The sequence below is a fragment of the Urocampus carinirostris genome, chromosome 1 (genome assembly GCF_059441175.1).
Source record: "Urocampus carinirostris isolate Australia breed hairy pipefish chromosome 1, RoL_Ucar_1.0, whole genome shotgun sequence".
NCBI lineage: Eukaryota > Metazoa > Chordata > Actinopteri > Syngnathiformes > Syngnathidae > Urocampus > Urocampus carinirostris.
This window is the reverse complement of record NC_142349.1, coordinates 52,015,555-52,040,578: the sequence shown is the minus strand read 5'-3', so window position 1 is coordinate 52,040,578 and position 25,024 is coordinate 52,015,555. Positions and strand designations below refer to the sequence as shown.

Genomic DNA, 25,024 nt, shown 5'->3' with positions numbered 1-25,024 from the left:
GCATGGGTCCTGTTGAAGCCCCCGGGGAGTCAACATAGTAATTTTGACCTCCTTCCAGTTCACACTATGATCTAAAAATAGCACACGATTAGAGTTCTGTATTCCAAAAATTCTATAGAGATTTTTTTTACAATGAAAATAATTTCAATCATAAAATACATATTAAATAGTGAATGGCCAAACACCTTCCTATCCTGCTAAATAAGTACAACATTAAAGTATATATTTAAAGTAACCAAATTATAATATATTATTGATGTTGAGAGATAACATCTATTTATCTATTTTACAAACTTAATGAAGTTGTCACGAATCAGGAACGGAGACGGGACGAATTGCGTTCGTTTTACTTAGTTTTATTTAGAAGGAGGAAAGGATTTGCACCCATGATCCGGGGATCATCGGTCACGGGTAGCAGATCGCTGGGAACCAGCAAAAACGTAAACGGGTTCGGAAAAAGGTAGGCAACGGGAATCAGACCGAGAACAGGGCAAGATAGAGTCAGGAGTCACAAAAGTTTCCCTAGCGTGTAGCGTAGGTTCACAAACGATCCGACGAGTGTTGTCAGGAAAGCGGGGGTTTAAAAAAGGAAGCAACCAATCAGCGTTGGCGCCAAGCACTCAGGTGCCCCGCATCAGTAATCATGACAGAAGTAGGCGATTTTAGTACATACACGTATACTATTGCACCTCCAGTGTTATTGAATGCCCTGCATATAGAAATTAAAATCATGTATTTTAACATTGAAGCTACACCAATAATACTTTTCATTCATTTGCCCAACCCCATGATAACTGGGTTTTGGCCTTTTTGTGACTTTTCCTCTCCTAATACCAAATAGAACAGTGAGGCTTCAACTAAGAAAGGAAAGTTTGATCACATTACCCCGATTTTGTTTGAGCGACAATGGCTCTCTGTCAGTTCAAGATGTTTCGTGGGTAATATACAAAATTATGCATGGACTTGCCTCTTCATATATTTCAGATTTAATTTCCCCCTTATGTTCCTGCTCAGAGCCTTCGCTCGGAAAATGCTGGTCTGTATGTGATCCCAAGAGAAAATCTGCAGGTTTGAGAGCGTTCTCCATTAGGGCACTGGTGCTGTGGAATGCTCTGCCCCCTGAGTTTTGATCTACAACCTCAGTGGAACTGTTAAATTCTAGGGTTAAAACCAACTTATATTATATAGCTTATGAATGACCTATATTTTATGTTGATGACGTTTTATATTGTTTGTTAATACCCTTGCAACATCCATTGCAGCTCAGTGAACCTGGAAGGGAGATTACCTCATTTGAGGCCCCTTCTCAAGGTTTCTTAATTTCCTCATGCTGAGGTTTTGAGTTTTTCCTTGCCCTCATGTAGGTTTCAGATCAGATGGTATAATAATAGTCTGTAGCCTGTACAGCCCTTTGAGACTTTTTGTGAATAAGGGCTATACAAATAAACACTACTTGACTTGACTGTTTAGAAGTGGCTGTGTGGTCCACCATTAAGGAAGTATTCTGAATTGACCAAATAAAACTGGACATGTAATGCTCACTGAACTGCAGACATCTACCAGTGGCCTTTATTTTTTATGGAATGTCATGTTTTTTAAAAACACATTTTTGCATTTTCAAGTCAAGTCAAGTCAAGTCATTTTTATTTGTTTAGCCCTTAATCACAAAGAGTCTCAAAGGGCTTCACAGGTTATTACACATGAGCAGTTTACGTTATTCATATGCTATAGAGTAGAAGTGAGTTTTAAGCTTCGATTTAAACATTTCCACTGAGGTTGCAGATCGGATCTCAGGGGGAAGAGCATTCTTATCCATTAATGTTCCTGATGACCTTAGGAGTGGTCTTTTCCAGCTGTGACACCTCATCAAGAGTGCTCAGGAGGAACTATTTGAAGGAGAAGCTGTTGGTTAATTCTACAGCATCACCATAGAGAGCATCCTCACATAACGCACTGTGGCGTGGCACACAGGGTGCTCTTCAGCGGACAAGAAAGTCCAACAGAGGATTACAAACACGTCCCAAAAAAATCACTGGCTACCCCTACCCAGCCTAGAGGACATTATGAGCTCTTGTTACCTCAGCTGAGCTGAACACATCCTCAAAGACTCATAAAACCCTAGTAACTGTTACCATTAGGCCAGTGGTTCAGACTCCACAAGGCCCAGACTGAGGAATAGCTTCTTCCCCAAAGCTATCAACACACTTAACCATAGTTTTGGAACACAGCTTTAATTGCAATATCCCAATTCTAAGTGCAATATTGCTGTTTTAAGTGCAATATCCCGGTTTCATGTGCAATATCCCATATACCGTAAATTCCGGACTATAAGCCGCTACCTTTTCCCCAAATGTTCAGCCCTGCGGCTTATCCAGTGAAGCGGCCAATTTATGTAACTTTTCTAGCGGCCGCTTATGATTTAGACCGGTGGAACATGTGCGTCGAGGACTTCAACTTCTTAATTTATGCAAAAACTGTCTATACCAGTATTACCAAGATTCTTTCAGATGGCGAGAAGATGCCTCTTACAGCGACAGTTATAGGGAGGAAGATGAAGACGCTATACCGTGAATTTAACAATTACGGTATGCTTATTTTACAGATACGTTTAATGCTTTGCGAGCGTATTCATATTGGTGTGTTGGTACCTTTCAAAGGCACGGTTTGGAATGAAAGTTATATTACTATTATTAAAGCTTTGAAAACTCTCTCGGTGTACCGTCTTTCTTTGTAAATATGTGTAACCATGTATGCAACTGTATATTTTTGTAATGTATTTATCTGTATTTATTTGAGACACATGCTGATTTTCACGGGCGAATAAGAAAGAAGGGGGGGAGCAAACGCGGGCTGATGGGAACTGGGGATGGGTAAAGGTGAGTGTTTGTGAACGCGGGAGACAATAGTGGATATATATTTTTCCCACCCTTACCTTTGGAAATACACACTTTTTTTCCCTTGGATTACTTTCAATGGGTACCCCGACTCTGCAGGTCTGCATCAAATGATAACTACCTTGCTCTGTTCACTCCAAGTATCGGCCTGGAATAGCAGTACCCCCGGGAACGATGCAGATACACTCGTAGATTCTTGATGCTTTGGCTAGGACCTTGACTCAGTTCCCTGGCTGGGGGCAAGCGTCTCAGCATATTGGCTTTGAAATATATCACTAATTGACTGAAAATTGATAATGTGTAATTGATTAAGTTTGTAGAATAATAAACCTATACAAAATCCCCCCCGTCAATAAAATTGTTCAATCAAAATTAATTGATTATTTAATGAGGACGCATGCGGCTAATATACCGGTGCGGCTTGTGTATGTACAAAGTCGGTTTTCCTCCCGAATTGCGGTGGGTGCGGCTTATAATCAGGTGCGCCTTATAGTCCGGAATTTACGGTTCTTTATATTTATATTTCTCTTGTTTATTTTGCAAACTGGAGTGAGTTCCCAATTTCCTTGTAGCAACACAATGACAGTAAAGCTGATTCAGATTTGGATTTTATGCTAAAACTTTACATAATTACAGTATTACTCACAATTATTCAATTGAAGGAGTGCACAATTCATCCCGTTCTATCCCCTTGCTTGTTCCCAAAATTAAAGTTTGGCTAAAACAGAATGATTTGTGTTTCCCATCACCAAAAGAGACACAAGCTCTCACAATGTGACTTTGTAAGCAGATTCATGCCCATAGCATCAGTAATATCTGCTGCGCAGATAGACATGTGCACAATCCCCCACCCCCATATCCATTACAGGGGAGTGTTCCCTTTCCTCCTCCAAATATCCCTGCATTATTGATGCTGTAGTATGTGCACTGTGAGTCGGGTGCATGTTGGCTTTTATTTGGCTTTGCCTTGCACTCGACATTTTCTGCCTGGATCACGTCAATTGTGCACACTGCGCTTCTGTATTTACACTGTGAATGCATGAATTCACTCGCTGTGTGTGCGGGCTTTGTCCATTCCACGGGTGCTTTGTGAGAGTCTGTGTGGGTGTATCTCTTTGTGTCAAAGAGGGTGGGAGGCTGAGCGGGTGGGTATCGGTTTATAAATAGAAACCTACAGCTCCCTCTCAGCTCTTGCATTGGCTTCGGAGAGAAAACGAATGGGAAGGGAAGAAGGATAGAAGAAAGACAGATGGAGGAGGGAAAAATAACATGCAAATTCAGAATGAGCAGAGGAGGGAAGGTGCTGAACTTGGGTGTCACTTCCTCAAGAAGGTGTTGCCCATAAAAGGAGACAACCATAGATTGAGATGAAAAGCTTGAAGACAACTGAGTGTTTTGCATAAACACACTTGTTGTTATATAAAGCGCCAGAGGAACAGGTTTTTTTTTGGATGAACTGCAAACTAAAACTCTTTCAATCATGCATAGTTTTTTATGATCTTGCAACTTTGTATAAATACATACCTGTAGAAGAAAACTTGTATATATTTGGGTGGATTGTATCATTAGTTGCTCTAAAGAGGCAATTACTTCTATCATTTTCTGCGCGGGTTTTTACTCTGAAAAAGGAAGGCATGTTTTTAGTTGAATTGTTTTTTGCACTACTTCAGGTATTACTCTTCAAGGCAGAATAACAATGAAATACAAATGTATTAATCAAATTCCGTTGTCTGTCAAGTGATCCAATTAATGAAGTCATATCTGTGCAAAACGCATGTGTCAAACTAAAAGCCCGCAGGCCGAATGTAGCCCGCCACATCATTTCATGTGGCACGTGAGAGCCCAAATTGTCTGAGCATCTAATTATAAATGGGTCAAAAAATGCTTTGACCAAGATTACCATTTCCCACAGTGCCTGTCGACTCCAATAGCCGTAAAGTGACGTCTCTACGCCACTTTACGCTGTATGTGTCAAGGTTTGGCACTTGCAGTCCCTCCCCTTTTCCAGATTTGCCAGCATTAGCCCATTTTCTAGTTCCTCTCACTTTTCCTCTCCCCAGGTGATTCCAATTAGACTATTAGCTATCTCTACTATAAATAGCCCGGGTGCCCACCTCACGTTGATCATTGGTTTTTATTTCTGAACATATTCCCCACCAAGACTGCAAGCTTCTCCTCCCACAACTTTCTTAAGTTCCCTCCTCGTTTCAAGTTAACCCATTCCAAGACCTCCCACTCCAACCACCTTTTGAAAGGTACTCCCAAATACGTATCTCTTTCAAGATTCAAAGCTTCTCCTCTCAGACCTCCTTCTTCAGTACTCCCAAATCTCCCTTTTAAGATTTTCACCACTTCAAGACTCACTTTTATGTTTTTCTCTTCAGCAGTTACGGTACCACACTCCCTTCTCCTGAGTAAAGTATTTTTTCCGTTATTATTATTATTAAATATAGTAGTCCTGCATTTGGGTCTGTTCAACACTTGGAGACAGGACAGTGGCACCTTTACTTACGAATTTAATTAGTTCTGGGAGTAATTTGGTAACCATAAAAGGTAGGGATGCATTTTGAATGTAAATGCGCTAACTGTTCCAAGCCCCGCAAAAGTACTGTCATGATTACTGATTCGGGGCACCCGCGGCTGCCCCGTTGGCGCCAACAGCCCTGAGAGCTGATTTGTTTAGATACTCCTTTTAAACCCCCGGCTTTTAAGAGGAAGCCATCAGATCGTTGCGAACCTTTTCTCCCAGCGAGGCAAGCTCATTCCGTCCGACATTTTTCTGCCCTGCCTGATACCTGTTGCCGACCTGTTTCTGAACCCGTTTTTGCCCTGATCTGCCATCCCGACCACCGATCTGTTTTGCCCTGTTTCCTGCCTGATACCTGTTGCCGACCTCTTTTCTGAACTCGATGCCGCCCTTGGTCTCCCGTCCCAGCTAGTGACCAGTATCCCTTCAGTGTACGATTATCCTCGCTCGACACAGAAGTGCCACTTCCGCGTTCCCGCCACCTTCTACCCGTATCCGTCGATCATTGGATTGTGGAAGCAAGCCCTGCTCTCCCTCTTTATCAATAAAACTGGGTAAACGAATGCTACTGGGTCCTGTCTCCGTTTCTGGTTGCAGGTCTGCTGGATCCCATCTCAGCGGACATTGGGTAACGACCAGGGGTAACCCTGAACTGGTTGCCAGCCAGTCGCAGGACACACGGAGACAGCTCATTCAAACGCTTATTCATATCAAAGGACAATTTGGACCCAGCAATTGATATGCCATGCATATTTTTGGAATGAGGTAAGGAAATCGGAATGCTTGAAGAAAACCAATGCAGGCTCGGAAAGAACATGCACACTCCACAAATGGGGGCTGGTGGCTAGAATTGAACCCGGGGCCTCTGAACTGTGAGGCATACATACTAATCCTGGTGTATTGTCCTTTAATATTTTCCCTTTTTTTGTCTCACCAGCTTAGAGTGAAGCGTCCCAACACTTTTACAAAGAAAAGGTACCCAAGTGGTTTTCATGAGATGCTTGTTGGAGCACAATGTTGAGCTGGAATTCCCCAAGTAAGGTAGTGGGACCAAAACACCACATTGTTTTTGTTTGAGAAATAAATTGGCATCAGAGAATGGCCAAAAGCTCAAAAAATTTTATTTAGCTGAAAATGTCCCCCATCGAATTTTTGTGATACCTTTTTTTGCACAGGTCAGCTTAGCTGAGTTATCTAACTGCTACCCCTAGACGTAGTAATGACATTACAATTCAGATTCAGATTCAGATTCAGATCTACTTTATTGTCATTCTAGTACACGTGTATACAGAACGAAATGTCGATGCATCTGACCCCCAAAGTTTCCTTGAATGTACAGATATAAATAATGTTGTATTGTATTTTGGCTACGTGTAGTATTTTACCATAGTGCCGATAGTGCAAGAAGAGTAGCTAACCAGATGTGCAAAATGGGCAGTCAGGTTAACAAGTCAGGTACACAGTAACATTAACACTGTAACAATAACGCTGTAATTACAATAGTGCAGAGAGCAATGTGCAAGGAGTGGCAAGCTATAAAAAAAACTGCCAGTAGTGCAAAAGTCAGATTAGCAGCCGTTTAGATTTAAGTTAACTATATGTTAGATTGACCATTTAACAGTCTAATGGCCAGGGGGACTAGACTATTGCGGAGCCTGGTGGTCCTGCACCGCACACTGCAGTACCTCTTCCCAGAGGCTAGCAGAGTGAACAGTCCATGATGGGGGTGAGAGGGGTCCCCGGTAATGTTTTTTGCATGGGATAGGCAGTGCTTCTGGCCAATGTCCTGAATGGAGGGAAGTGTAGTAGTAGTGTACAATACATTACTATGATAATAAAACAAATATACGGTAATAAAACTATACAACCTATATATAACGTGAGCACAATTTTTATTTCTCTGTCAACTAATGGAGTCCCTTTGCACTGATCAGTGATTTTGCAGTGGACCCAACCGCAGAAAGCAGGGAAAGGCAAGGTGCTCAAAAACAGATGGCGTTTAAAAATATAATCATCAATAAAGTGACAAACGGTCAAAAACACTAAAACTTCCAGAACCAGAAACAAAAAAACAAACCTCACAAATCAGGATGAAACTGAAAAATGGTGATGGGGATTCTGACGATGGAAAAAAAAAACTACCCGACACTGGATACTGTCCAAAATGAAGGTTCAGGATAATTAGGGACAGGTGTGCGATGATTGGACACACCTGTCATAGTAAAAAACCGATAAGGCGCCCTCCGATGGACTGAGGCAAAAGCTCCGAGCTGAACAATAGGGGGACATTAAATCATAAAATCCATGCTAAATTTTGTATAATACCATCAAAACTTTGAAATCGAATCTTAAACTGACAGGGAGCCATTCATTAAAACATCTCACATATATTTGATTTTGCACATCCAATTGTTTATAATATAAGCACACAAGAAGCACGGAAAATATTGACAAATCAATATTCATATTCCTTTTCTTTACTTTTATTTTCGCATCTTGTTGCTGCTATATATATTGCTCAATTTTCTGATGGACTTTCATCTTAGGCCTGTCTACAAGCATTACCTTGTAAACGTTGCCTATATATTCTATTATCCAATGTTATATTTTTTTCCCCCATGTCTTTAAAGGTGGTGTCAGCAACTTGAAATTTTGCTAACCTTGGGTGCCATGCCTTTCGTAGCTTAAAGTCAAGATTGCAGCCTCAGTCAACTCATTCCTCAAATACTAATAAACTCCTGCTTTTTCAGTTTTTGGATTGTATTTAAAACAGGCATTTTCTTACTTTTACAGTTTTCAGGCTACTCTAACAGAACACCCGGGAACGAGCATGAAATCATTCACCACCCCTGTAATGGAATACATGTAATGGTGTTACATAAATAATATACAGAAAATGTAATTGTATTCAGTTAGAGTTACAGTAAAATAGATGTATTCAAATTACATGTACATTTAGTTAAAATAATGATTATTTTGCAGGATTATAATTTAAAAAAAAAACTATATTTACAAATACATAAAGCACCTATAGACGAATTGAGTCCCCCATAATTTTTAACCACTGACTCGAGAAAGGGACAGAGAGAGAAGAGAGATGGAACAAAAAAAAACTACGAGCACTCTCTTCCTAGTTTCCCTGTGCATCCTTTCCTTCTGCTTGATGCACTCTGTGGTCAGAACACCGATGATAAAAGTAAAACAAAAGCAGATAGGTGTGATTTAGTGGTTGGGCACAGCTATTATTACCCCCAAGTTATTTTGCACAGCACAGTTCAAGTTTTTTTTGAGGATGTGTTTCACGATTAGTGTTTTTAAAAGTGTACAGTTTATTTAATTGAATTTTTGTTGCATCATGCTGGGACTTCACCTTTTTAGTTGCTTAATATAAAAAAAAGTTTGAATGAGTTAAAAGATCAAGGCAGAGAAAAAAAATGATACTTAAGTTGCATAATAGATTTTTAAAAAACGTATTAATCTGTTTTGTGCAGAATATTACAATATTATGAGTAATATACTGAACAAAATGACCCCAAAACCTCAGCTTTTTTTCTTCTTATTTATTTATTTTTTCCCTTTTTTCCTATTTTCCTTTTATTTTGTTTTCTTTTTATCATTTTTCATAGCTTTATAATTTATTTTTATATTTCTTTTTTTCCTGCTATTTTTCTCCATCTTTTCTTTCTCTCCTTTTTTATTCTTTTTTTATCGAGCTTTTCACTTTTCATTGTTTTTTTCACTCGTTCTGTTTCCCTTTTCTCTTATGTTTTTTTCTTCTGTTTATTTTTTCCTATCTTTTTATTGCTTGTTCCTCTTTTTTTGCTGTTTTCCTACTTTAATTTTCTCTTTTTCTTGTTTCTTTTTGTGATTCTGTTTCCTTTTCCTTGTCTTCTTTTTTCTCTCTTTTACTTTTCCATTTTATTTTCTTCTTCTTTTGTTTGTCTTTTTTCTTTTTTTTTTATTATACCGCTCTCATCCAATTTTCTTTGTGCACACCCCTGCCCCCTGGTAACGCCCGTGCTTGTAACTGTAACTAATAACTTTTACCCCCCAGTAACGTGCAGTAAGCTTACCTGTGTTTCACAGTCAGTGAGCGTCTGCTTGTATTTTCTAGGCATCACCAGAAGCTGCTGCTTTGGGTTACATAAGAAAAGGGAGAGGGAGAGGCTGTGGGCAAGGCTGCCCCATCCTATCTCTTTAAATGACACGGAGCTGTGCAGCTCTGCGCGCCTTTGCGTGCATGTGCATGCGTGCGTGCGCGTGTTAGGAGGAAAAAAATACGCGGGTGCTGCCTTGTTGTGTCGGGGGACGATCGAAAGCACAACAAGGACGCCATTCCCCTCACCTTTAATCGGGTAAAAAAGGAAAAACAAGAAGAAAGAAGCTGTTCTCCACCTGCGTGTGAATGCATCTCACTTTTGGACCCGGCTGCTCCTCTGTCGTGTCTATGGGCTCCGTGGGTGCATCGCTGCTCTCTTCATAGAGGAAACAGCGGGCAGGAAGGCCTCCCGGTTTTTATTTGTTTCGCCAGGAGAAACGAAATCGAGAGTTAAGCGTTCGGATCATGGATTAAAAGACGAGCGAATGTTCATCTGAAAGGTAAATATTGCGTGGATGCAGAGTAGAGCGAGTGGCGTGTGTGCGTGTGGCCGTGATGGGTGAAGCAGTGTTTGGTTATGGCAGCAGCAGCATCCTTGCTCCACACTGCGGTCCTCCGCTCCCACGAGGCGGAGGAGAGCAAGCAACGGGACGGAAGCGTGGGTGGGGGATGCTCGCCACAGGGTGCTTCGATTTCAAGGGTGCTTCGTTTATATGCATCCAACCTCGGGAAGACGAACCTGATCAGCCGCATCGAGCAGCAGATTATTAACTCACGGAATGACGTCAACGTCTGTGAGTGACGTAACTGCTTTGCTTTTCTATGCGTTGTGTTGTTGTTTTATCCAGCCTTATTTCTGTGTTTTGGGTGAGCGGTCAATGGATGGTTTTGTTGTCACAACAGTAAGTGTTAAACAACAGGTTTTTGTTTATTCATTGGTAACTGTTCAAATGGTAAATGGTCTGCATTTATATAGCGCTTTTCAAGTCAATGAAGACCTCCCAAAGCGCTTTAAACAATTATTCATCAGTTAGAAACTTAAGCATCAGCAAATGTGAATGTTGAAAGAGCCATATTGGACCAAAAACAAAACAAAACACATATTTGTCTGGAGCCGCAAACATTTAAAAGCCTTCTATAAGCGTAATAATGAATGCAACACATGTTGTATGTATGTAAGCTATGATAGCCTACTATGAAAACCAATAAATTGGATGCAGTGCATCCTGTGGAGAATGATGCCACACGTGACTACTCTGTTGTAGGATACCGCTACATGTTTAACTTCATTAAAATATTAATGAACTACAGTATGTTTCATTGCTTTGATCAAATTAAAGGAATTCAATAAAGAAATCCAATTTTGTCCGTGCATGCATTTGCATGATCCTTTGCAGCCTGGTCATCCTGGAATTGTCGAATGTGTGCCCCCTTCTCAAGGTTTCTTCATTTCCCCATGCTGAGGTTTTTGAGTTTTTCCTTGCCCTCATGTAGGTTTCAGATCAGGGTATGGTGTAATATTAGTATGTACAGCCTATTGAAACCTCTTTTTATTGCGGGCTAAACAAATAAACATGACTTGATGTTATTTATTTTTAAGGGTTCGCACAAAAAAAATTCAAAAAGATTGAAATAAAAGCAGCATGTGTTTGTAAAAAATGAAAAAACACTGCCTTATGAACAGGTAAGCGAGATAAAATCCATTTAATACAGTTTCAGTTTGATTTATGTACAAACAAGTTGTGCATGGGTATAATGCATGAGCATCCTCCTCTCCCACTCTTTTGAGACCAAACCAACACACCCATTCTTTGGCCTATTGCATACATATCTATCTATGACAATAAAGACTATTCTGTTCTAGTCTATTTTCTATTCTATTCTATCATACATACATATATATATATATATATATATATATATATATATATATATAGGAAGATTATCAGAATATCTTTAGGGACATAGGCAATGGATTTCATATAATATAACAATATTCAATCCAAAGTGTGATCGGAATGTCGGTGCTAATAACGATCAAACAGTTGTTTGTGTCACCTTAGCAATGGTAAATATTGATTTCACAGTTCATTTAACAGGAAGTTTTTATATAACAATGGATCACTTTGATAGTCGTGGCTCACTGGTGAAGTGTTAATCATACTAAATAACGGTTGTGGGATTGATCGTCACTGCTAGGAAACAATGTTGAAGAGTACTCGAGCAAGCTATGTTATGCTTGTTTGTTGAGTCATATGTATGTTTACATGTGAGGGGAAAACAAATAATAAACATGAAGCAGCAACCTGTCGAGGATGCACTTTAATGGCATTATCAGCATTAGATCCACTTGTCAAGTCTAAATCCTCCTAAATCCCCCATTAAACCCTGGTTGACTAGTCAACTAGAGTAAGTAACTTTGCATTAAAGGCTCGTTGCAGTCATAAGGTCTAATCAGATTTTCTTGACATAAACAATGCAGTGTTTAGCCCTTGCCTAATAATGTACTTCTCTTGCCCGGAAAGTCCAGTTGAACCAAAGATTCCTTGTTGCCTAGTCCACCACACCAGCTATTAAGTATTTTCCATGCAATGTACATGCCATTTTTAAAAGGAGTCATATGAATTTACTTACAGAACATAATCATATCAGAATCAGAATCTCCTTTTTTATCACTGTGTTGCTTCAATGCAATTTGGGTTGCACTTCAGTTGGCAAAATATACAATATAAAAAAATATTAAGTGGAATAATATAAAGCCCCTCAGTCTGTTTCCTCAGTCTGTTTATTCGCGCCTTGTGGGATCTGAACTTTCGGCCTGGCGCTAACAATTTAAAAAGGAAGTTGCTGGGATGTAATGAGTCTTTCAGGATTTTAATTAAAAAAAAACAGTTTACCGTGGCTTTGTCTTAATGCACTCTTTCAAACACTGGGTATACTGTAAATGGTTGTGCAAAGTTATGCAGAATGCTGCATACCGAGGTGGGCAAACCTGGTTCTTTTGGGGCTGCATGTCTTGCATGTTTTAGGATTTTGCTGCTCCAAAAACGAAAAAAATTGTAATACCAGGATTTTTATCAAGCTTTTACACAGTTTGCTGATAATTTGAATCAACTGAGTTGGGGAAGTGGACCCACCAAAAACATGCAGGCTATGTGTCCTGAACGCAGCAGAGGTTGCCCACCTCTGCTGTATTCAATTTCCGTATCTGAAATAAGGTACTTGAAACTTGATTTTCGTTTACTGTGTTCTGGCCTTAGAAGCAATTTAAAAAAAAAGCAAGTATTGCTTCTTGTCCAGTATCCCCAGAGGTTAGATCAATGGGTGTTATTTCATTTTCAGCAGTTGTTCCCACTGCTACAAGAAGGTCATAGGTCTTAGCAGTGAAGTAAAGGAGAGGTTGTAGGAAGAAATCAAAAAGTTGGATTATAGTTATTATGCATTATTTTTAGGAAAGGCAAGTTAATCAAGTTGTATGGCTTGATGTGTTTTTCATGTACACTGACTGCATTAAAGAAACATGCCACAAATTATGTTACAAAAGGAGCTTTAAGTAATATGTCTCGAACTGTTATTCTTGAGGCCCAAAGTCCTTCCACGTTTTAGAGCTCCCCTGACCCTACTCCGACATTACAGCATATTGTCTAGGATCAACTCTTTTACACTAACCTTTACCTAAAAATATCTGTCGAAAGAATGGCAAACGTACGAGCAAAGCACAGCAACATCCCGCAACAAAAAAGAATATTCATAAAAGTGGCATCAACTAAAGCAAAAGTGATGAAGATGACACAACATGATCCCAAATTATTCTTGCCTACAGCAATTGAAGCAAAATTCACTCATTAAATGCCTAGAAGCACAGATGAACCAGCTTTTAACCTCAGGGAACCAATGAATAACGACTTAATGTTGGTGAGACAGTCCTCTAAAGGAAATGACTCCTTCCGCAACCGGTTGACTCTGTCATTGGTCTCCACCAAAGCCTAATGGCCAACTAATAGACACCAGGTTGTCTGAAACTGTTCAACATTTCTAGGATCACAGGAACCTTCATCAACAACTCAAAGAAAGACTGAAATCTCTATGTCGCAAACTTAAAGCTAGTTGTAAAATGAGCCGAGAACGAGTTTGGACTATATTTGAAAACAGGCCTTTTCTTACTCTTAGCATTTTGAGGCTACACTAACAAAAAACCTCGCAAGAATTCCTCCAAACTGATAATAAGTCAAAAGCCCAAAAGACAAGCACCCCCCAAAATTGCAGCGTTTTAAAAACTCTTGTCCTTAATAAATGATAAGCTTAAATATCATAACCAAAAAAATGCTAGATAAAAAAAAATGTCAAAAGTAAAACAAAACATAATGTGAACAACGCAGCCTGCGAAATACTCCACTGCCTTGAAATGGTTCAGTCCATTTTATCCCTAGCACCGCTCACCACACCAAAGACGTGCAACACCAAAAAGTTATTGACAGGTTTGCAACCCTCAGGGTCAGGCGGCACAGCTTAATCCATTTATGTAATGTGAAATTTTAATGCATAATTGTCTAATAAGTTCCTTATCTGTGTTTTGGTCCATCTGGTTGTCATTCAATTGATACCGTTTTATCCTTTCCTTTTTAATTTTTTAAACATTTATTTAATAGATTATTTGAGTCCATATTTTCCTTTTAGCTGGGCCCTTAGCACTTCCCCAGCCACTCATGCCTTGTCCTGGTGTTCCTCATTGTCGAAGACAAGCTTAGGTATTCGAATTTTGGTGGAAACTCGTTGGGTATTTTTTCATAGTGGCAACATTCCGCGCTGTAATTCCATTGTTGTCTTTATGTTTTTTCTTGCAACAATTCTTCTTTATGGATGCAAGCTTATTTAGGAATATAGCCACATTTTCCTCACCCCATTCCGTGCTCATTCTTTCCTCATCCTGGTCATCATCCTGGAAGGGGGATTACCTCATGTGCAGTTCCTTCTCAAGGTTTCTTCATTTTCCTCATGTTTTGGTTTTTGAGTTTTTCCTTGCCCTCGTGTAGGTTTTAGATCAGGGGATGGTTTAATAATAGTCAGTGGTTTGCAATAATCTGTGGTCTGTGCTGCCCTTTGAGACTCCTTGTGATAAAGCGCTGTACAAATAAACATGACTTGACTTCTTTAGCTTGTTCACCCTGCCCTCCTATCTTAAAGAATAGAGGGGTATCACCTTTGTCCCAGCAGTTAATGGTTAAGTCAAGTCAAGTCATGTTTATTTGTGTAGTCCTTAATCACAAGGAGTCTCAAAGGGCTGCACAGACCACAGATTATTGCAAACCACTGACTATTATTACACCATCCCCTGATCTAAAACCTACATGAGGGCAAGGAAAAACTGAAAAACTTTTACATGAGAAAAATGAAGAAACCTTGAGAAGGGACTCCTCATGAGGTAATCCCTCTTCCAGGATGACGAAGCTGCAACGGATGTTGTAATAACAAACAATACACAGATATTGTCAACATAAAATATAGGTTATTCATATGCTATAGAACATGTGTTTTAAGCCTAGATTCAAACAGTTCCACTGAGGTTGCTGATCGAATCCAGGGGGAAGAGTATTCCACAGCACCGGGGCCCAAATGGAGAATGGTCTCGAACCTGCGGTTCTCTTCTTGGCTCTTAAGATCACTAGTACAACAGCGTTTTCATAGCGAAGGCTCCAGACCGGAACATAGGGGGAAATTAATTCTGAAAGATATGAGGGAGCAAGTCCATACATGATTTTGTAAACTACCAACAGAACCTTAAAATCACATCTTAAGCTAACAGGGAGCCAATGCAGGTTAGCTAAAATCGGGGTAATGTGATCAAACTTTCTTGTCTTAGTTAAAAGCCTCGCTCCAGCATTTTGTACCAGCTGAAGGCTCTTGATTTTGGACTTCGGGAGGCCGGAGAATAGTGCATTACAGTAATCAAGACGGGAGGTAACAAGCCGGCATAGGGCGAATTTTAGCAACGTTACGAAGATGGAAAAAAGCTGTTCTAGTAATATTCTTAACGTTTGTTTGAAAGGACAGATTGGGGTCAAATATGACACCTAATTTTTTGACTGACCCACTCTGGGTGAGATTACATTTGTCAATGTTCAAAGGAGTTTTTGAGAACAAGTCATGGCATTTAGATGGACCAAGTACTAAAATTTTGGTCTTAAAGCGCAAGAAGTTGAGTGACATCCATTCTTTTATCTCAGTGAGGCAGGTCAACACATTTTTGGAAATAAACGTACAGTAGAGCTGAATTCACTCAAGCAATTAAAAAAAAAATTTTTTTTAGTGCATTTGAATCGTCAGAAAACCATAGTGTTTTTTCACAGTACATGCTATATGAAAATAAATGGTTATAGAAGATTAGTACTTGTGATTTTCATTAACTGAAGTGATTTGAGGTGGTCAATCCTCAGGGTGTTGTTGTCAACTAACCAGTGTTAGCGGCTTGAGGAAGTAAAATATTGTGAATTTTTGGATATTGGATTGAAGGGATTATTAACTGAATTCTACTGTAATAGTAAAGTTATACTGATCTAAAACAATAGAGTATCTAATAATACACACATGCTAAAAATACAAAATTGTCAGGACTAGAACGGAGACAGAACCCACTTGCGTTACGTTTCTCTCAGTTTCATTGTAAGAAATGAAAGCGTTTCACCCACGATACGGTGATCGCTGGTCGCAGGAAGCAGGTCGCTCTGAATGCGGAAGTGGGACTTCCGTGGCGAGCGATGGCGGTGTCGGGAACAGAAAAACGAGTCAGTAGCCGGGACAGGAGAGCAAAAAACGTGGTCGGGATCAGAAACAAGTCGAAAGCCAGGAGAGGACAGTATCAAAAAACGGGTTGAAGCCGGGAAACAGATGGGAGCAAAACAGGTGGGAGTCAGGGTCGAAAAAGCTTGCCTAGAGTACACTCAGGTTCGCAGACGGACTGACAACAGGTGACAGATAGGCGTGGGTTTAAATAGTGACAGGGAGCCAATCAGAGTCCGAGGCAGTTGGCGCCAAAGGAGTGGGCACAGGTGCATCACATCGGTAGTCATGACAAAAATTTCAATATCATGGAATAATTTCAAATTTTTAAATACAATAAAAGTTGGTGGTCTGTCTTTTTGCACATTTTTGAATCAATATGGTTCTCTATTTTACAATTTCGGCATAGCATCAAAGCTGTTTGTAGGGTTTTTTGGGTTATTACACAGGCTGCTGAGAAAGCCATTGTGAGTAACTTTATTGCCTTTGCAGAACTACTCGAGTTTAACAGATATTCTTTAGCTTGGTAGTGCATAACATATTTTTACACGTTTTACATAATCACTTTACACACACGAAAGGCCCAATGAACTCATTAGTAAAGCTAGAACACAAAAATACATCACATGCCAGAATGGTTGAGTATCACAGGGATAAATTCATTCAAATTTTTTAAAAACACTGTACCAGAGGTGGTTAATAATGGAGTACATTTACTCCTTTACTTTTACTTGAGTAAGTTTTAGGACATTTTGTACATCTAAATACCAATACTTTTACTTTTGCCAAAAGCATGTTCTCCTTAAAAAGGGTGCCAAACACCAGCAACAATATGCAATGTCTCCTTTGTTCGAGTTAATGGGCTAGCTTGTTGATCTGCTTGCAGAGCCTGTTAAGTATTGTGTCAGAACCAGAACAGGCAGTAGACCCGAACGCGTAATGTTTCACACAAGGCTTTATTGGGGCATCAAGGAAGTCAGGCGCGGGTAAACAAACAACAACGATCCGGTGTTCGCTGGGCAGGAGGAGCAGGAATCCCTCGGGAACGAAGCATGGTCGGAGATCAGAAGCAAGTCGGGCAGCCGGGACGGGAGAACGGAACGTGGTCGGAGGAGAGAAGCAAGTCGGGCAGCCGGGACGGAAGATTAGAGCGTGGCTGGAGGATGAGACAAGTCAGGTAACCGGAGACGATCAGGAAGCCAGTGACGGACGAGCAGGAAAGAGGACAGGACGGGACAGACGGGAGCTAGAGTCAAAAAGTGCTTGCCTTGCATGTGCGGAGGTTCGGTGATGGACTGACAAGGACATGTTTGAATAGGAGGGGAACAAATCAGAAAACGAGCGGCAGCTGGGGCTAAACGGGTGAGCGCAGGTGAGAGCAATGGCCAAATCATGACATATTGTGGCTTCAAATGTGCTACTTGTGCTTAATTCATTTGATTTATACTATCTTTATTGTATTATAAGAGGAGAACCGCAGGTTCAAGAGCATTCTCCGTTCAGGCCCCGGTGCTGTGGAATGCTCTTCCCCTTGAGATTTGATCTGCAACCTCAGTGGAACTGTTTGAATCTAGGCTTAAAACACACTTCTATTCTATAGCATATGAATAACCTATATTTTATGTTGACAATATCTGTTTATTATTTGTTATTGCTACATCCATTGCAGCCTGGTCATCGTGGAAGGGGGATTACCACATGTGCGGTCCCTTTTCAAGGTTTCTTCATTTTCCTCATGTTTAGGTTTTTGAGTTTCTTGCCCATGTAGGTTTTAGATCAGGGGGTGGTGTGATAATTAGTCTGTGGTTTGCAATAATCTGTGGTCTGTGCAGTGTTTAAGGGCTATACAAATAAAAATGACTTTACTTGACTTGACTTTATTAAAGCACTAGAATTGACATTGATTATTTTAATCTACTTTTGAATTAAATGTATTATTTTGTTGAGTGGATGGGCTTTGATGATTTGATGATCTCATTGGCTATTTAAAAAAAACAATTAATACGACGTTGCTACAGTTACTCAGTACTTGAGTAAATTTTTCACCAAGTACTTTTTTATTTTTACTAGTATTTGGATGACTACTTTTACTTCTCCTTGTGTAATATTACTCTGAAGTAACAGTACTTTTACTTGGGTAACATTTTTGGATTCTCTACCCACCTTTGCACTGTACACAGGCTTTGTTCGGGTGCCTAAAATCCTTGAAAATACATAAATTTTAATGCTGCATTTTCAAAGTTAGCAAAGTTCTTGAATTATGGGCAAAGTGCTCATAAATACTTGAAATTGTTGCCGTGTTTCTTAGCCGTCTGATCTGATAGACCATGCAACAAATCATGGGTCTCAAACTTAACTGAGTTGGGGGCCGCTGAAGCTAGGATCCGATTAAAGTTGTGTCAAATGGGGTTTTTCACAAAAGCAGGACTGATAAAAACACACTGCTGTTCTTAAAGGGACCGTGTTTTATGTGTGCCCACTAGATGTGGCTTTAACCCAAAGTCCAAGGAAGACAACAAACTACGGAGACTTAAAGTGAGCAAAAAGCACCCTTTTTCTTCTAATTTTCATACCCAGCCTTTATCAAAGAAAGACAAAAAGGCAGGATAAAGTTTTTTCTTAAAAAGGAATACAATATAGGGAAGAACAAACAAGAAAAAGAGGCAAACAAGGAAAACAGAAATAAAAAGAAAAGTATGGGAAAATAATGCAAAAAAAAAAGGAAAATAGAGAAAAAGAAAGGTATTAACAAGGTTTTTTTCTCTTTTTGGGCCTTTTTTCTTTTCTTTTTTACATTTCTTTTTGCCTTTTGGTCACTTTGAGTCTCTGTATTTAGTTTTTTTATTGTGCTTTTTAGCACTTGAATACAGCGAAAAATAATACTAACTGTCCCTTAACTTTCTGTCACGGTCGCCTTGGTGACCAGTCTGCCCCGCCCTCTGGGCAACAGCTGAAGCAGTTCCACTAATTGTGGGTCTGCTATTTAAGGCTGCATTGTGGGCTCTGCGGTTGCTGGTTCATTACTCTTATACACAATCCCGGTCTGTTATGCTTGTCCTGTTTTAGTCTGTTATGCCTTGTCATGTTTTAGTCTGTTATGCCATGTCCTGTTGAGTTCGTGCCGGAGGAACTCTGTATTGTTCTGTTTTGCCCCGGAGTATTGGGCGACTTTTATTTTATTAAATAAAACTTATGGATCGTCAACGCATTTGAGTTCTCCCTTCATGCCTCCTGCCTCCGTTCTGGTCCGGTCACCTTCCACGCCACCACGCCTCGTGACAGAATGAACCAGCCAACAATTGAACTCAGCGAACGATCCCAGCGCGACTTGGGGAGAGCGCAGTTTGGCAGGCGCCTACTGAGTTGGCCTTCCCTGCCCGTTCGAACCACGGCCCCGCCCGTCGTGGCCATTGCTGTGCCTCGAATGGGGTCCCGGGAGGAATTGACGCATGCCTGTTCGACTCTCATGCCTGCCTGCCCGACTCCCGTGCCGATTGCCTGCTATTCCGTCTCCCCTGCGTGCCAGCCCGACTCCGACTCTGCTGCCCGTCGGGTCGACTCCGACTCCGCTGCCCGTCGGGCCGACTCCGACTCCGCTGCCTGCCAGTCCGACTCCGCTCCTCCTGTTTTGCCGGTTCTGATTTTGACTCTCTCATGTCTTGTCTGTTCTGATTTTGACTCTCTCATGTCTTGTCTGTTCTGATTTTGACTCTGTCATGTCTTGTCTGTTCTGATTTTGACTCTCTCATGTCTTGTCTGTTCTGATTTTGACTCTCTCATGTCTTGTCTGTTTTGATTTTGACCCTCTCATGTCTTGCCTGTTCTGATTCCGCCTGTCCTGTCTGAATCGCCACTCTGAACCCGAACCCCCTGAGTCTGACTCTTCTGAACCCGAACCCCCTGAGTCTGACTCTTCTGAACCCGAACCCCCTGAGTCTGACTCTTCTGAACCCGAACCCCCTGAGTCTGACTCTTCTGAACCCGAACCCCCTGAGTCTGACTCTTCTGAACCCGAACCCCCTGAGTCTGACTCTTCTGAACCCGAACCCCCAGAGTCTGACTCTTCTGAACCTGAACCCCCAGAGTCTGACTCTTCTGAACCCGAACCCCCAGAGTCTGACTCTTCTGAACCTGAACCCCCAGAGTCTGACTCTTCTGAACCTGAACCCCCAGAGTCTGACTCTTCTGAACCTGAACCCCCAGAGTCTGACTCTTCTGAACCTGAACCCCCAGAGTCTGACTCTTCTGAACCTGAACCCCCTGAGTGCGACTCTTCTGCATCGGCCTGACCTGAGTGCGACTCTTCTGCATCGGCCTGACCTGAGTACGACTCTTCTGCATCGGCCTGACCTGGGTGCGACTCTTCTGCATCGGCCTGTCCTGAGTGCGACTCTTCTGTAGAGGCCTGTCCTGAGTGCGACTCTTCTGTAGAGGCCTGTCCTGTTTACCTGTTCTGATTTTGCCTGTCCTGTTTACCTGTTCTGATTTTGCCTGTCCTGTTCTCGTCGGTTCTGCCTGTCTGTTATCCCCTGTCCAGTTTGCCCACCAGACCCCCTCCCTGCCGAGCGCCGATTCCGATCCGCCCGACGCAGATGGCGCCTGCCTCTCCCCGTTCCTGTGTGTTCGGAGGAGGGAGCGGGGTTGCCCCAATCGCGAGCGTCAACATTCCGGGGCGTGAGGTTGTAATTTTTTCTGTTTGAGACCTCGGGAGCTGTCCCTTAAGAGGGGGGCTCTGTCACGGTCGCCTTGGTGACCAGTCTGCCCCGCCCTCTGGGCAACAGCTGAAGCAGTTCCACTAATTGTGGGTCTGCTATTTAAGGCTGCATTGTGGGCTCTGCGGTTGCTGGTTCATTACTCTTATACACAATCCCGGTCTGTTATGCTTGTCCTGTTTTAGTCTGTTATGCCTTGTCATGTTTTAGTCTGTTATGCCATGTCCTGTTGAGTTCGTGCCGGAGGAACTCTGTATTGTTTTGTTTTGCCCCGGAGTATTGGGCGACTTTTATTTTATTAAATAAAACTTATGGATCGTCAACGCATTTGAGTTCTCCCTTCATGCCTCCTGCCTCCGTTCTGGTCCGGTCACCTTCCACGCCACCACGCCTCGTGACACTTTCATATTATGGCGGGGGCCTCAGACTATCATCCTGGGGGCCCCAATTGTTAAGTTTGAGACCCCTGCAATAAATGAAGAAGAAAAAAAGTCTTTATAAAAATGATACCCATACTGTTATTTGTTGGCCTCGCTTTTCTATTGCATTTCTATTTCCCTCGTGGTTAAAAGCACCTGGCATTAGTTTTACGCCATTTTCCCATTTAGCGTCTTATAGGTCGCACCAAAAAGGACAGGTGCATCCTACAGCTAAACAGGGCACTATGAAACGTGTATTAGGATTACGTATCAATTATGGACATTTCTTATGGGCAATGCAAAAATATGAAGGTAGCGTTTCCCAATAGGAAATTATATTAGGAAGAACTTTCTGAAATTGAAAATGTTAGCAACATCTCATCTCTCATCTCATTAGCTGCACCGCTTATCCTCTGTAGGGTCGCGGGGGTGCTGGAGCCCATCCCAGCAATCATCGGGCAGTGGGCAGGGGACACCCTGAACTGGTTGCCAGCCAATCGCAGGGCACACAGGGACAGACAACTCGCTCGCTCATTCACACCTAGGGACAATTTGGACCGGCCAATCAACCTGAAATGCATGTCTTTGGAATGTGGGAGGAAACCGGAGTGCCCGGAGGAAACCCACGCAAGCACGGGGAGAACATACAAACTCCGCACAGTAAGTCCGGTAGCTGGATTTGAACCCACAAAGGAGGTTCCCAAGACCTTAGAACTGTGCCGCACACGTGCTAACCACTGCGCCCCCGTGCTGCCCCTGTTAGCAACATATTAGCATCAATTTTACCTAACACCCTTATAGGGAAAGATTTGTCTCAAAAATATTTACACACGTATTGCTCAAATCCTGTGATTTCCTTAGAGTAATATCCAGAAATGTTATGTCTCGATAAATGCACACGCAAGATTAAAAATCACATATGTAAATCGCAGATGTATCTGCAAAATACACGATTCACACAGGATTTCTTATTTGAAGGGAACTGGAGAAATTGAAAAATTGGCTTTGAAAAACTAAAAAGTGCTTGAATTTGGCCATGAAAAAGGTGTTCCCTGAGACTGACTGTTGGAGTTTCCGATTAGTCATATGTTTGTTTTGATTGACATTTTCTGTCGTTACAAACATGTGCCGTGAAAGTACTTGAAATGGTCATGCTATAATACATTAATAAAAAAATGCTGCCTTACATCAACCAAATGTTTTTCTTCTATATCCAATTTACATACAATGACCCAAGTTTTTGTTTCGTAAATCTTGTTTCTGGCTAAAATGGAAAGTGATAAACTCAAGACGTTCATGTGAAGTGAGCTTGTGATTATGAAGAAAATGTCTCTTCCTTAAGGCAGCAGTCAGTAATTTGGAACTTTTTTACTCTCTGCCACCATTGGGCCCTCATTGCGTGCAAGTATGTGCATTTCTTAGATCCGCTTGAGTAAACTTATTTTTTCATCTTTCTCGGTGTATGGGTTGGCATTTGGACTGTACTTGAAGAAGGCCTCTTCTTACTTTTGACATCTTTATGCTACACTTAACAAAAATGACCCAAAAAATCTCCAGGGTTGAGCTTGATGTCACTCTCAAGCACTTCCTCCACCCCTCAGTCCTCTCACCTATTGTGTTCCGCCCTAAAACAGCTTTGCTAAAAGTGAAAGCAGATAGGTGTGGTGGAAAATAAAGCATAAGGGCTCTTTTGAACTTAGTTGGGCGTCGTTAACGCTGTAAGGTTTTAACATTTATTAGCCTGAAATCTGACTCTGAAGACACTTCACGTGTCTTGTCTAAACCCTTACAGTTGGAGCATGTCCAGAAGTCGGAGAAATTATTAAGCCGAGCGGCGAGCATAGTCCATATATTAATTAATTTAGCCTAATCAAAGAGTTGAACAGATCGTATCTTTCTGCCGTGCCAAATTACAATCGTGTGGAGAAGACCCGGGGGCTCCAGGGTTCTCCCATGTTATAACACATGCCGATGAAATGTTCACGCCCCATGACCAAGCCACTGCCGATTGGTCCGCGCTGTCGCCGATGCAAATTTCCCAATCCCATTCTTGAAGAATGGGAGGAGGGGTGATAGGTCATGGCCCTACAGACAGAATGGTGCCAGACACACACTCCAACCCCCCAGGTGAGGTGATAAGTCATTGTTATCTGCACAAAATGGAAGAAAAGGCACATTCCAACGCAAAGCGGGGTTTACGACACCCTTCTGCCAGAGTTCGTACTCTAACGCTGAAGTCATTTTTAGGACAAGTATCTTTGACTTTAAGTAAGATAAAACAGTGTATAAAATAGTATATAACTTCAATGCATACTTAATATAGAAAATATTTAATATATATAAAATATTCACTATTGTTCTGATGCACTTCCAATACTAATGCATTTACAATACAGGCCCAGTCTCCAAGCAATACTTTGTAAATATTTGCCCATTTGTCTTTTACTAAATGGCGGCACGGCGTCCATAGCACAGTTCTGAGGTCATAGGATCAAAAACAGCAACTAGCCCTCCTGTCCGGAGTTTGCATGTTTTTTCTGTGCTTGTGTGCGTTTCCTCCGGGCACTCCGGTTTCCTCCCACATTCCAAAAATATGTATGTTAGGTTAATTGTCCCTAGGTGTAAATGAGTGAGTGGGCTGTCTGTCCCTGTGTGACCTGCGACTGGCTGGAAACCATTTCAGGGTGTCCCCTAACTTGTTGAAAATAAAATCCACTCTTTCAAATTCTTTTGTAATGCTTGTCTTAACAGACTGTCACAGCAAGTAAACCATCCAAAGTTGTATCAGGTGCTAAAATATGTATACATTTTCCAGACACACTGTGTATTCTTGTTGTCTGCCTTGTTTTCGTAGCCCTTTTAATTTTGTACCAAAAGTACTCTTCTTTAACTGTGGATTTCACAATAGCATTTATAAGGGTGCGTGTATATGTGTCATTTCAGAATGTGAAATAAGTGATAGCATGCCATTACTCTGAAACATGACTGAGTCTGAGGCCTGTATAGCTAAAAGAATCGTATTGCGTAATAGAAGAATCTGGTAATGCTGCAAGGCAGAAGCAAGACTCCATCTGCTAAAGGGCCGGCAAATATTTTTCAAAGGTTAAAATGGGCTCATGCTAGTGAATCGTTAGCGTGAAAACATGTCATCTTAACGTATGGGGACTTAGATTGAGTTTACGTACGGGGAGTCATTTTGGCAACATAAGGTTGAGTGTCTGTGCTTTGTGTGAAGCTGTAAAGTCAGGGTGTTACATAACTGATCAGTTGTAGCCTGTTCGCCTCCTTCCTGCAACTGACACACTCAGATGAGGGACAACCGGCAAGACAAGGCCATGGCACACAGATAATTTACATCAGGGGTCGGCAAACTACAGCCCGTGGGCTGGATCAGTCCTGCCAGCGTATTTGATCCGGCCTGTGAGACAAAGCTGAAAGAAGCACAAAAGAAAAATGAGTCCGTATCACGTCCAACAAAAACCTGTATTTTTAAATATGTCCACTGGATGTAACCAAAGCAAACCGCCACTCCCATAGCTTTATTTGCTGACTACCATTTATCAAACTGAGGACATTTGAGGAAACATACATATGTT

The 25,024-nt window shown here is 41.4% G+C and overlaps 1 protein-coding gene across 1 annotated transcript in view; it reads left to right on the top strand.

Moving 5' to 3' along the window:
- Positions 1 to 9,521: 9,521 nt before the first annotated feature.
- Positions 9,522 to 25,024, top strand: part of fbxl16 (F-box and leucine-rich repeat protein 16) — a 39,960-nt gene continuing 24,457 nt past the window's right edge. The window contains exon 1 of the mRNA XM_088344816.1: positions 9,522 to 10,020. The gene's annotated coding sequence lies outside the window, so the exon portion shown is untranslated. The remainder of the gene's footprint in view (positions 10,021 to 25,024) is intronic.